We start from the raw sequence: 12,439 nt of genomic DNA, 5'->3' as shown, positions 1-12,439 counted from the left end.
CTGTTGCGTGGAACCCATCCATGTCGGAGTGGGACGGGGGGCATGGACGAGTGGTTGATGCACGGCAACGGTGGACACTCGACAAACAGGTCCACAACAATAACGCTACCACCAACACATCTCCATCGCCAATGCACGTGCCGCTCTATTCTGAACCGAAAAATCTCAGCCCTTGATAATATATATATATTTTTTTTGATAAATAAACAGAAGCGATGATTCTAGATGAACGACACGTGCTGCCTCCATGACGAGCTAAAAGTTGGTCCGTGTAAATTTGGTCACTGAAAACTACCGTTATTCTCTCAAAAAAAAACTACCGTTATTATAAAGGCTGAAGGAAACTGGCGCATGCATGGTCGATATGTCCGAGTGGTTAAGGAGACAGACTTGAAATCTGTTGGGCTACGCCCGCGCAGGTTCGATCCCTGCTGTCGACGTTTTTTAATATATATTTTTTTTCTCCTTTTGTTACCAGTAATTTCCAACGTTTGAGGCACCCCACGGCGGTTCCGAGACGGAGCTTAACCCGAGTCTCGGTTAAGAACGGGGTCACAGCGCTCACGGCTGGGTTGCGATCACCGTGACCTTCTTTCGCTACCACACGGCCATGCCGGTCCTACATGAGCAAGCGAGTCGAAAATTGAGTATACATGCACGACAAGGATGCATGTAGGTTTAACAAATTAATACACGTGGTGGTACTGTACTTTAAAGTCTAAAAAGTAATCCTGGTTGAAGAAAAGAGAAGACATCACCCAACATCTGCTGGTTGACGAGGACTGGTTGGTCTAACAAAAGATTTGATATGTAAGTTGAAAAAAAAATACTTTTCTTTTCCAAGCATTGCTACGATTCACGGGCGGGCAAGTTTTGATCTGAGATAAAGAGGAGGAGGGACCTACCCCAACTAAGAGCAAACGTTACGTAACAGCTTCATACTAGCTGTAGGATTTATTTTTTTTCAGTCTTGCTGATTTTCAATACTGCGTAATATTCGTAAATTCCAGTCGAATAAAATTGCACGTGATAACGGGAAAAGCCAAAACATCCTTGTGTGGTATAGCCAACGCTTCGGTGGACTGCACTGACGCATGAACATGCATCACTAGCAGAAGCCCCAACTTCAGAATCCCGGGCTCCGGTTTGCAGCGAAGAAACCTTTCTTTCTGTAATGCTGAGCGGCTCATTTATGTGCTTTTGATATGGTACCGACAGTGAAACAAAATCATCAACTCAACCGCTCAAGAATCACATTCGTGATATTGCTCTGCTCTTATCGGTGATGAAGAATTGTGCAAAATCACAGGAACCGCCGGTGTTCTGAATCAAGGGCCAGGTTCTCGTAGAAGCAAGGAACATTTCGATTGTTGTGTGAACGATGCATTCCTGTCAACTTTTATGGTCTAGCGACAACTACAAGCAATGAAAGTGTCAAATTCAGATATACACCAAAACTCAAGGCATGAAATTTTTTGTGTCAAAGCCATACCAGCACCAAGTTTGTTGCCATTTGGTACTGCTTACCAGCATGTCATCCTAACATTCATCTTTTTTTTTCCAGATAGTACATCCTCCCGTAGGGAGCAAGGACTGGAAAGTAAGATCCTATACTCTTAAACATAGGCACTGGACTGATAAAATAACTGCAATTAAAAGAAAGAGATTAAACAGAAAATATATTGTGACAATGGTTGGCTGTTGCTATGTGCCTGCTTATCTGAATAGGTTTCCCTCCATTTTGTGACCTCTTGATGACCTAATTAGCATTTGGGAAAGGAAACAAGAAATCCACACGATAAGGTATTCTTTTATCTTCCAAGTCATTAAATATATTGAGACCTAGAGCCAAATGAAATCTTCAGATTTTAAGGTTTTTCTTTTCTTGTGAAGATGAACCGATAGTCATTTTTGTATCTTGGAAGCTTTGTGAAAAGAATGAGCACTGCTGTTGCTTTTAGACTCTATAGTCCTCAATGAGACAACGAAGCACTCATTCGGTCGCATTTCACAGTGCAGCTTTGGGAAAAGAATGGGCACTTCTTTTCCCTTTTCCTAGTTTTATACAGTTATCAGTGAACATTCATTTATGTTTAGCAATGCAGCTTTGTGAAAAGAACGCTCACTTCCTTCCTTTTCCGAGTCTTATAGTTATCGACGTGCATTCAGTTACATTTAGCAATGCAGCTTTGTGAAAAGAACATGCACTTCTTTCCTTTTCCGAGTCTTATAGTTGTCGACGAGCATTCATTGACATCCAGGTATGCAATGCACCTGACATTTCTGTTTGAATGAGGTTGCCCTTTCCAGCACGGATTGTACTGTTGTGAAGTATCTTTGTAGCTTTGTTCTCCATATTAATGTGATTCATACAGTATATGTCACAAAAAATTGGTTGGTTGTACCACTCATGGTTCGAACTTCAACCTTTACCTACTATCACAATTAGTGTTCCAATCCTTCTTTCTCAGTTACAAGAGTTGATGACAGGTTTCTCCAAATTTTGAAGTTCATGTGCGCATTAACATACGTACCTTGACTGGTTTTTTTTTTGGAAATGGAGGTAAAACCCCCGGCCTTTGCATCATGATGATGCATGCGGCCCTTTTATTAAAAATCCAGAAAGTATTCTCAAAAAGTCTTACAGCTCGCAAACGGAGCAAAAGCGAAGCATATAAATCTGAAAAAATAGAAATGGCCTATAAAAAAACACTTCTCATGTTTATGTTCTGAATTTATCCTTAGTGCGTGCTAAGGAAAGTAAGTGATCGAGCAAAGTTCTAAATTGCTCTGAAATTCAGTATGCTAGGAGCCCCAAATTAGTTGATACATGGAAACCGTGCACATCATTTGGTTACCGTGGAGAAAGTAAAAACATTGTAATATAAGCAAAATCGGCAAAGTTGAAATTCACGTGCTAAAATATGGTCGATCAGTCACTAATGCACGCTCTACAATATTTGAAAACTAAATCTCAGCGCTTGGCTGATGATTCTAGACGAATGACACGTACTCCATTTGTGAAGGCTTGAAAAAAAAAGGCTTGAAAATCGAACCATACAAATCTGGTCACTGAAAGATAATGCTTTTATAAATTCCGGGAAGCAAATTAGCAAAACGTGGTCGATATGTCCGAGTGGTTAAGGAGACAGACTTGAAATCTGTTGGGCTTCGCCCGCGCAGGTTCGATCCCTGCTGTCGACGGTTTTTTTTCCTAGTATTTTTGTTTTTTTTTCCTTGCCAGTGCTCCACTTCTGTGATTTTTTTTCCTTTTACAATTTGCATGAGGAAATAAAATGTTAACGATGCATTTTTCGCATTGCTATTATATCCCTCTGTCCGGAATTACTTATCGCGGAAATGGATGTGTTTTTGTTTTAGATACAGCCTTTTTATCCTTGTCAGTCCAGTAATCTTTTTTTTCCTTTTTATGATTCGCATGAGGAAATAAAATGTTAAGGATGCATTTTTCTCATTGCTATTATATATACTCCCTCCGTCCCAAATTACTTTATCCATTTCTGCAACAAGTAATTTGAGATGGAGGGAGTATTTTTATAAAGGTGAATGCACGTACAATTTACTACATTAGAAGTTATGTAGTGTGCATGGTTGCTTACCTACACTGGGCGCGGGTTCGATCCCTGATGTCGGTGTTTTCCTACTTTTTTATCCGTGTGGTGAGTGTGTCCATTCAATAACTTGAAGCTACGTCCCACTGTTATATAAATCCATGTTGTCATTGTACTAATGTTCTGGTACTTTACGAAACACCGTCGATATTTGGCACCGGTCATGGGGACCTTCACGATATCGGATTGGATCAAGAAAACAACATCGACGTCAATGTTGATGTCATTTTCATCAACACCATCAACTCCTTTGGTGAGAGGAATGAGTTTGCTGGATCTAAATCAACACTTCCATCCCTGCCAGGTTTTTAAAAAACACTTCCATCCCTGCCAACATCTTTATGGGAGAAGATGATTAGGTCGGGGCACTACCAACGGTATGCGGTATAACCCCAACTATCTAGTGACCTATTCTGACTACATTACCTCGATGGAGGCAGCATACTACCAAGCAGGGGCCATGGGGCTGCATCACATGTTGTCTTCATCAACACCATCACACCTGAGAACAATGGTTGTGTCAAATTTGTCGTCGCCAAATAAGTCCACCCTAATGCTTCCAATCTTATGTATGAACATACACCGACAAGTGGTGGGTACCATGAGCTCAGACAGTAGACACCATCGACTCAACCGCCCCTCTCACAAGGTGTACTTGCATTAAAAGCACATCAAGCCGCATCCCGACCACATCACCCAGACGAAGCGAAAAGTTGTAAGAGCATCTCCAACAGACGATGAAAAACTCCACTGTGATAAAAGAGATTGCAATTTACGTCACTTTGGGTCAAAAATGATGCTCCGACATATGCCCTATATGCAAATAGTGATGTAAAAAAATTGGGCGTCCCAAAGTGTTGCATATTGCAACACCCATGCGGGAGCCGTAAAAACCCAAATTGTTCGGCGCACTCCCAACTGCCTCGTGGAAGTTTCCCGTTGTCCCACCGCCCCCAGCCGATCCAACAGTAGGCCACCAATTCACCATGGAACGCCACCCCGATATCCCCGCCGGACTCAATGCCGGACCCACAGTAGTCCTTGCCATGGTTCCCAGCCGCAGTGGCAGCAAGCTGAAGCCAGTCCACCACCGTGGCTGGTGGGGATGCGTACTATCACACAGTTGCCACCAAGGTTCCCCCAAAGCCACGCACGTCCACGGCCACTTCTAGGAAGAGGCTGGTGCGGGATCCGTCAGTAGTGACTGTCTAGCTGCAACAAGAAGAAGAAGGTTGCCCCCTGCCGCCACCAAAACCTTCCACGGCGATAGTAGCAACTCCTGAATAGCCAGGGGCCTCTTCCCCTGACTTCCCACCACCGCATATGGTGGAGCCATTGTCATTGGCTGCCATAGCCTCTTGCTTCCCCCAACATCTTTGACGAAATGACTGAAACGTAAAACGATAAAAATGGACTCCAATTTTTTTTCATTCCTTGTCATAGATTGTATATGTATGCAATTGAGATGTGATGCCCGTGTATATAATGTGGATGATCAAACATTTTGGGAATACACAAATGTTGCATCTCAAGAGTTTGTCTCTCAAGAATATGAAACGCAAGATGAAGCCCATCTTGACATGGAAGAGGAGGGTTTTCTTGAAACAACTCCAAAGGGGAGAAATGAAAACTACACTACCCAAGAACACAAATTTTTATGTGAATCTTGGAAGAAGAAAATTGGTATTGAACCGATCACCAGTATTCTGAGAAACCAATGTCTGCATATATGATCGTATTAGTGTGTACTTCCTTGCTCGCAAGCAACTAGATGCCCGTTATAGTAGAGGGATGATTGTCACCCGTAATTGATATGTATCGCTTTGTTGGGGAACGTTGCAGAAAACAAAAAATTTCCTACGGTTTCACCAAGATCCATCTATGAGTTCATCTAGCAACGAGTGATTAGATGCATCTACGTACCTTGTAGATCGCGAGCGGAAGCGTTCAAAGAACGGGGATGATGTAGTCGAACACGACGTGATTCAAATCACCGATGATCTTAGCACCGAACGGACGATGCCTCCGCGTTCAACACACGTACGGAACGGATGACGTCTCCTCCTTTCTTGATCCAGCAAGGGGGGGAAGAGAGGTTGATGAAGATCCAGCAGCACGACGGCGTGGTGGTGGATGCAGGGCGTCACAGTAGCAGGGCTTCGCCTATACTACGAGAGAGAGACGTAACGGGGAGAGAGGAAGCACCAAAGGCTGAGGTATGAAATCCCTCCTCTCCCCCACTATATATAGGAGGGCCAAGGGGGGGTGGTGCGCAGCCTAGGAGATCCAATCTCCTAGGTGCGGCGGCCAGGGGAGGGTTTCCCTGCCCCCCAAGGCACCTCGGGGTGCCTTCCACCACTTGGACTCCTCCTTGGTGGAAACCCTAGGCGCATGGGCCTAGTAGGGCTGGTGCCCTTGGCCCATGTAGGCCAAGGCGCACCCCCTACAGCCCATGTGGCCCCCCGGGACAGGTGGCCCCACCCGATGGGCCCACGGGACCCCTCCGGTGGTCCCGGTACAATACCGATAACCCCGAAACTTGTCCCGATGGCCGAAATAGCACTTCCTATATATAATTCTTTACCTCCGGACCATTCCGGAACTCCTCGTGACGTCTGGGATCTCATCCGGGACTCCGAACAATATTCGGGTTTCTGCATATACATATCTTCATAACCCTAGCGTCACCGAACCTTAAGTGTGTAGACCCTACGGGTTCGGGAGACAAGCAGACATGACCGAGACGACTCTCCGGTCAATAACCAACAGCGGGATCTGGATACCCATGATGGCTCCCACATGCTCCACGATGATCTCATCGGATGAACCACGATGTCGAGGATTAATCAACCCCGTATACAATTCCCTTTGTCAATCGGTATGTTACTTGTCCGAGAGTCGATCGTCGGTATCCCAATACCTTGTTCAATCTCGTTACCGGCAAGTCACTTTACTCGTACCGTAATGCATGATCCCGTGATCAACCACTTGGTCACCTTGAGCTCATAATGATGATGCATTACCGAGTGGGCCCAGTGATACCTCTCCGTTATCCGGAGTGACAAATCCCAGTCTCGATCCGTGTCAACCCAACAGACACTTTCGGAGATACCTGTAATGCACCTTTATAGTCACCCAGTTACGTTGTGACGTTTGATACACCCAAAGCACTCCTACGGTATCCGGGAGTTACACGATCTCATGGTCAAAGGAAAAGATACTTGACATTGGAAAAGCTCTAGCAAACGAACTACACGATCTTTGTGCTATGCTTAGGATTGGGTCTTGTCCATCACATCATTCTCCTAATGATGTGATCCCGTTATCAATGACATCCAATGTCCATAGCCAGGAAACCATGACTATCTGTTGATCAACGAGCTAGTCAACTAGAGGCTTACTAGGGACATATTATGGTCTATGTATTCACACGTGTATTACGATTTTCGGATAATACAGTTATAGCATGAATAAAGACAATTATCATGAACAAAGAAATATAATAATAATACTTTTATTATTGCCTCTAGGGCATATTTCCAACAGTCTCCCACTTGCACTAGAGTCAATAATCTAGTTACATTGTGATGAATCGAACACCCATGGAATTCTGGTGTTGATCATGTTTTGCCCTAGGGAGAGGTTTAGTCAACGGATCTGCTACATTCAGGTCCGTATGTACTTTACAAATCTCTATGTCTCTATTTTGAACATTTTCACGAATGGAGTTGAAGCGACGCTTGATGTGCCTTGTCTTCTTGTGAAACCTGGGCTCCTTGGCAAGTGCAATAGCTCCAGTGTTGTCACAAAAGAGTTTGATTGGCCCCGACGCATTGGGTATGACTCCTAGGTCGGTGATGAACTCCTTCACCCATATTGCTTCATGTGCTGCCTCCGAGGCTGCCATGTACTCAGCTTCACATGTAGATCCCGCCACGACGCTCTGTTTGCAGCTGCACCAGCTCACTGCTCCACCATTCAACATATACATGTATCCGGTTTGTGACTTAGAGTCATCCAGATCTGTGTCGAAGCTAGCGTCGACGTAACCCTTTACGACGAGCTCTTCGTCACCTCCATAAACGAGAAACATGTCCTTTGTCCTTTTCAGGTACTTCAGGATATTCTTGACCGTTGTCCAATGTTCCTTGCCGGGATTACTTTGGTACCTTCCTACCAAACTTACGGCAAGGTTTACATCAGGTCTGGTACACAGCATGGCATACATAATAGAACCTATGGCTGAGGCATAGGGGATGATACTCATCTCTTCTATCTCTTCTGCCGTGGTCGGGCATTGAGCTGAGCTCAATCTCACACCTTGTAAAACAGGCAAGAACCCTTTCTTGGACTGATCCATTTTGAACTTCTTCAAAATCTTATCAAGGTATGTGCTTTGTGAAAGACCTATGAGGCGTCTTGATCTATCCCTATAGATCTTGATGCCTAATATATAAGCAGCTTCTCCAAGGTCCTTCATTGAAAAACTCTTATTCAAGTAGGCCTTGATGCTGTCCAAGAGTTCTATATCATTTCCCATCAAAAGTATGTCATCTACATATAATATAAGAAATGCTACAGAGCTCCCACTCACTTTCTTGTAAACGCAGGCTTCTCCATAAGTCTGCGTAAACCCAAACGCTTTGATCATCTCATCAAAGCGAATGTTCCAACTCCGAGATGCTTGCACCAGCCCATAAATCGAGCGTTGGAGCTTGCACACCTTGTCAGCATTCTTAGGATCGACAAAACCTTCCGGCTGCATCATATACAACTCTTCCTTAAGGAAACCATTAAGGAATGCCGTTTTGACGTCCATTTGCCATATCTCATAATCGTAGAATGCGGCAATTGCTAACATGATTCGGACGGACTTTAGCTTCGCTACCGGTGAGAAAGTCTCATCGTAGTCAATTCCTTGAACTTGTCGATAACCCTTAGCGACAAGCCGAGCTTTATAGATGGTCACATTACCATCCGCGTCTATCTTCTTCTTGAAGATCCATTTATTTTCTATGGCTCGCCGTTCAACGGGCAAGTCAGTCAAAGTCCATACTTCGTTTTCATACATGGATCTTATCTCGGATTTCATGGCTTCTAGCCATTTGTCGGAATCCGGGCCTGCCATCGCTTCTTCATAGTTCGAAGGTTCACTATTGTCTAACAACATGATTTCCAAGACAGGGTTGCCGTACCACTCTGGTGCGGAACGTGTCCTTGTGGACCTTCGAATTTCAGTAGGAACTTGATCAGAAGTATCTTGATCATCATCAATAACTTCCTCTCTAGTCGGTGCAGGCGCCTCAGGAACATTTTCTTGAGTTGCGCCATTTTCCGGTTCAAGAGGCAATACTTCATCAAGTTCTACTTTCCTCCCACTTACTTCTTTCGAGAGAAACTCTTTCTCCAGAAAGGATCCATTCTTGGCAACAAAGATCTTGCCTTCGGATCTGAGGTAGAAGATATACCCAATGGTTTCTTTAGGGTATCCTATGAAGACGCATTTTTCCGATTTGGGTTCGAGCTTTTCAGGTTGAAGTTTCCTGACATAAGCATCGCATCCCCAAACTTTTAGAAACGACAGCTTAGGTTTCTTCCCAAACCATAATTCAAACGGTGTCGTCTCAACGGATTTCGACGGAGCCCTATTTAAAGTGAATGCGGCAGTCTCTAAAGCATAGCCCCAAAAAGATAGCGGTAAGTCGGTAAGAGACATCATAGATCGCACCATATCTAATAGAGTGCGATTACGACGTTCGGACACACCATTACGCTGAGGTGTTCCAGGCGGCGTGAGTTGTGAAACTATTCCACATTTTCTTAAGTGTGTGCCAAATTCATGACTCAAGTATTCTCCTCCACGATCTGATCGTAGAAACTTGATTTTCCTGTCACGTTGATTCTCAACTTCACTCTGAAATTCCTTGAACTTTTCAAAGGTTTCAGACTTGTGTTTCATTAAGTAGACATACCCATATCTACTTAAGTCATCAGTGAGGGTGAGAACATAACGATAGCCACCGCGAGTCTCAACACTCATTGGACCGCATACATCAGTATGTATGATTTCCAATAAGTTGGTTGCTCGCTCCATTGTTCCTGAGAACGGAGTCTTGGTCATTTTACCCATGAGGCATGGTTCGCACGTGTCAAATGATTCATAATCAAGAGACTCTAAAAGTCCATCTGCATGGAGCTTCTTCATGCGTTTGACACCTATGTGACCAAGGCGGCAGTGCCACAAGTATGTGGGACTATCATTATCAACCTTATATCTTTTGGTACTCACACTATGAACATGTGTAGTAATACGCTCGAGATTCTTTAAGAATAAACCATTGACCATCGGAGCATGACCATAAAACATATCTCTCATATAAATAGAACAACCATTATTCTCAAATTTAAATGAGTAGCCATCTCGTATTAAACGAGATCCTGATACAATGTTCATGCTCAAACTTGGCACGAAATAACAATTATTGAGGTTTATAACTAATCCCGTAGGTAAATGTAGAGGTAGCGTGCCGACGGCGATCACATCGACCTTGGAACCATTCCCGACGCGCATCGTCACCTCGTCCCTCCCCAGTCTCTGTTTATTCTGCAGCTCCTGCTGTGAGTTACAAATATGAGCAACGGCACCGGTATCAAATACCCAGGAGTTACTTCGAGTACTGGTAAGGTACACATCAATTACATGTATATCACATATACCTTTTGTTTTGCCGGCCTTCTTGTCCGCTAAGTATTTGGGGCAGTTCCGCTTCCAGTGACCCTTCCCTTTGCAATAAAAGCACTCCGTCTCAGGCTTGGGTCCATACTTTGACTTCTTCTTCCCAGCAGCTTGCTTGCCGGGCGCGGCAACTTCCTTGCCGTCCTTCTCAAAGTTCTTTTTACCCTTGCCCTTCTTGAACTTAGTGGTTTTATTGACCATCAACACTTGATGTTCCTTGTTGACTTCTACCTCTGCTGATTTCAGCATTGCAAATACTTCAGGAATGGTCTTTTCCATCCCCTGCATATTGAAGTTCATCACAAAGCTCTTGTAGCTTGGTGGAAGCGACTGGAGGATTCTGTCAATGACCGCATCATCCGGGAGATTAACTCCCAGCTGAGTCAAGCGGTTATGTAACCCAGACATAGTGAGTATGTGCTCACTGACAGAACTATTTTCCTCCATCTTACAGCTAAAGAATTTGTCGGAGACTTCATATCTCTCGACCCGGGCATGAGCTTGGAAAACCATTTTCAGCTCTTCGAACATCTCATATGCTCCATGTCTCTCAAAACGCTTTTGGAGCCCCGGTTCTAAGCTGTAAAGCATGCTGCACTGAACGAGGGAGTAGTCATCAGTACGTGTCTGCCAAGCGTTCATAGCGTCTTGGTTCTGTGGGACGGGTGGATCACCTAGCGGTGCTTGTAGGACATAATCTTTCTTGGCAGCTATGAGGATGATCCTCAGGTTCCGGACCCAGTCCGTATAGTTGCTGCCATCGTCTTTCAGCTTGGTTTTCTCTAGGAACGCGTTGAAATTGAATACAACGTTGGCCATTTGATCTACAAGACATATTATAAAGATTTTAGACTAAGTTCATGATAATTAAGTTCATCTAATCAAATTATTAATGAACTCCCACTTAGATAGACATCCCTCTTCTAGTCATCTAAGTATAACATGATCCGAGTTGGCTAGGCCGTGTCCGATCATCACGTGACACGGACTAGTCAACGTCGGTGAACATCTTCATGTTGATCGTATCTTCTATACGACTCATGCTCGACCTTTCGGTCTTCTGTGTTCCGAGGCCATGTCTATGCACATGCTAGGCTCGTCAAGTCAACCTAAGTGTATTGCGTGTGTAAATCTGTCTTACACCCGTTGTATGTGAACGTAAGGATCTATCACACCCGATCATCACGTGGTGCTTCGAAACGACGAACTGTAGCAACGGTGCACAGTTAGGGGGAACACTTTCTTGAAATTATTATGAGGGATCATCTTATTTACTACCGTCGTTCTAAGCAAACAAGATGCAAAACATGATAAACATCACATGCAATCAAATAATAATAGTGACATGATATGGCCAATATCACATAGCTCCTTTGATCTCCATCTTGGGGCTCCATGATCATCCTGTCACCGTCATACTCATCGACATGTAAGTTGTGATTCCTATTACAATAGCATGAACATCTCATACATCACATATAGATCATTCATCATTCATCACAACTTTGGCCATATCACATCACATAGCATACCCTGCAAAAACAAGTTAGACGTTCTCTAATTGTTGTTTGCATGTTTTACGTGGCTGCTATGGGTTTCTAGCAAGAACGTTTCTTACCTACGCAAAGACCACAACGTGATATGCCAATTGCTATTTACCCTTCATAAGGACCCTTTTCATCGAATCCGATCCGACTAAAGTAGGAGAGACAGACACCCGCTAGCCACCTTATGCAACTAGTACATGTCAGTCGGTGGAACCTGTCTCACGTAAGAGTACGTGTAAGGTCGGTCCGGGCCGCTTCATCCCACGATGCCGCCGAATCAAGATAAGACTAGTAACGGCAAGCATATTGAACAAAATCAACGCCCACAACGACTTTGTGTTCTACTCGTGCAAGAGAACTACGCATAGACCGAGCTCATGATGTCACTGTTGGGGAACGTTGCAGAAAACAAAAATTTTCCTACGGTTTCACCAAGATCCATCTATGAGTTCATCTAGCAACGAGTGATTAGATGCATCTACGTACCTTGTAGATCGCGAGCGGAAGCGTTCAAAGAACGGGGA

General features: G+C 44.1%; 2 non-coding genes across 2 annotated transcripts; both read left to right on the top strand.

Moving 5' to 3' along the window:
* Positions 1–358: 358 nt before the first annotated feature.
* Positions 359–440, top strand: TRNAS-UGA (transfer RNA serine (anticodon UGA)). The gene has a single exon. It is a non-coding gene; the product is annotated as a tRNA-Ser (tRNA).
* Positions 441–3,122: 2,682 nt separating this feature from the next.
* On the top strand, positions 3,123–3,204 carry TRNAS-UGA (transfer RNA serine (anticodon UGA)). Its single transcript has one exon. It is a non-coding gene; the product is annotated as a tRNA-Ser (tRNA).
* Positions 3,205–12,439: the final 9,235 nt, after the last annotated feature.

The sequence above is a fragment of the Triticum urartu genome, chromosome 1A (assembly GCF_056163025.1).
Source record: "Triticum urartu cultivar PI428250 chromosome 1A, HENAU_Tu73, whole genome shotgun sequence".
NCBI classification, from domain to species: domain Eukaryota; kingdom Viridiplantae; phylum Streptophyta; class Magnoliopsida; order Poales; family Poaceae; genus Triticum; species Triticum urartu.
The sequence above is the reverse complement of the archived record's forward strand: the minus strand, read 5'-3'. Positions and strand labels throughout refer to the sequence as shown.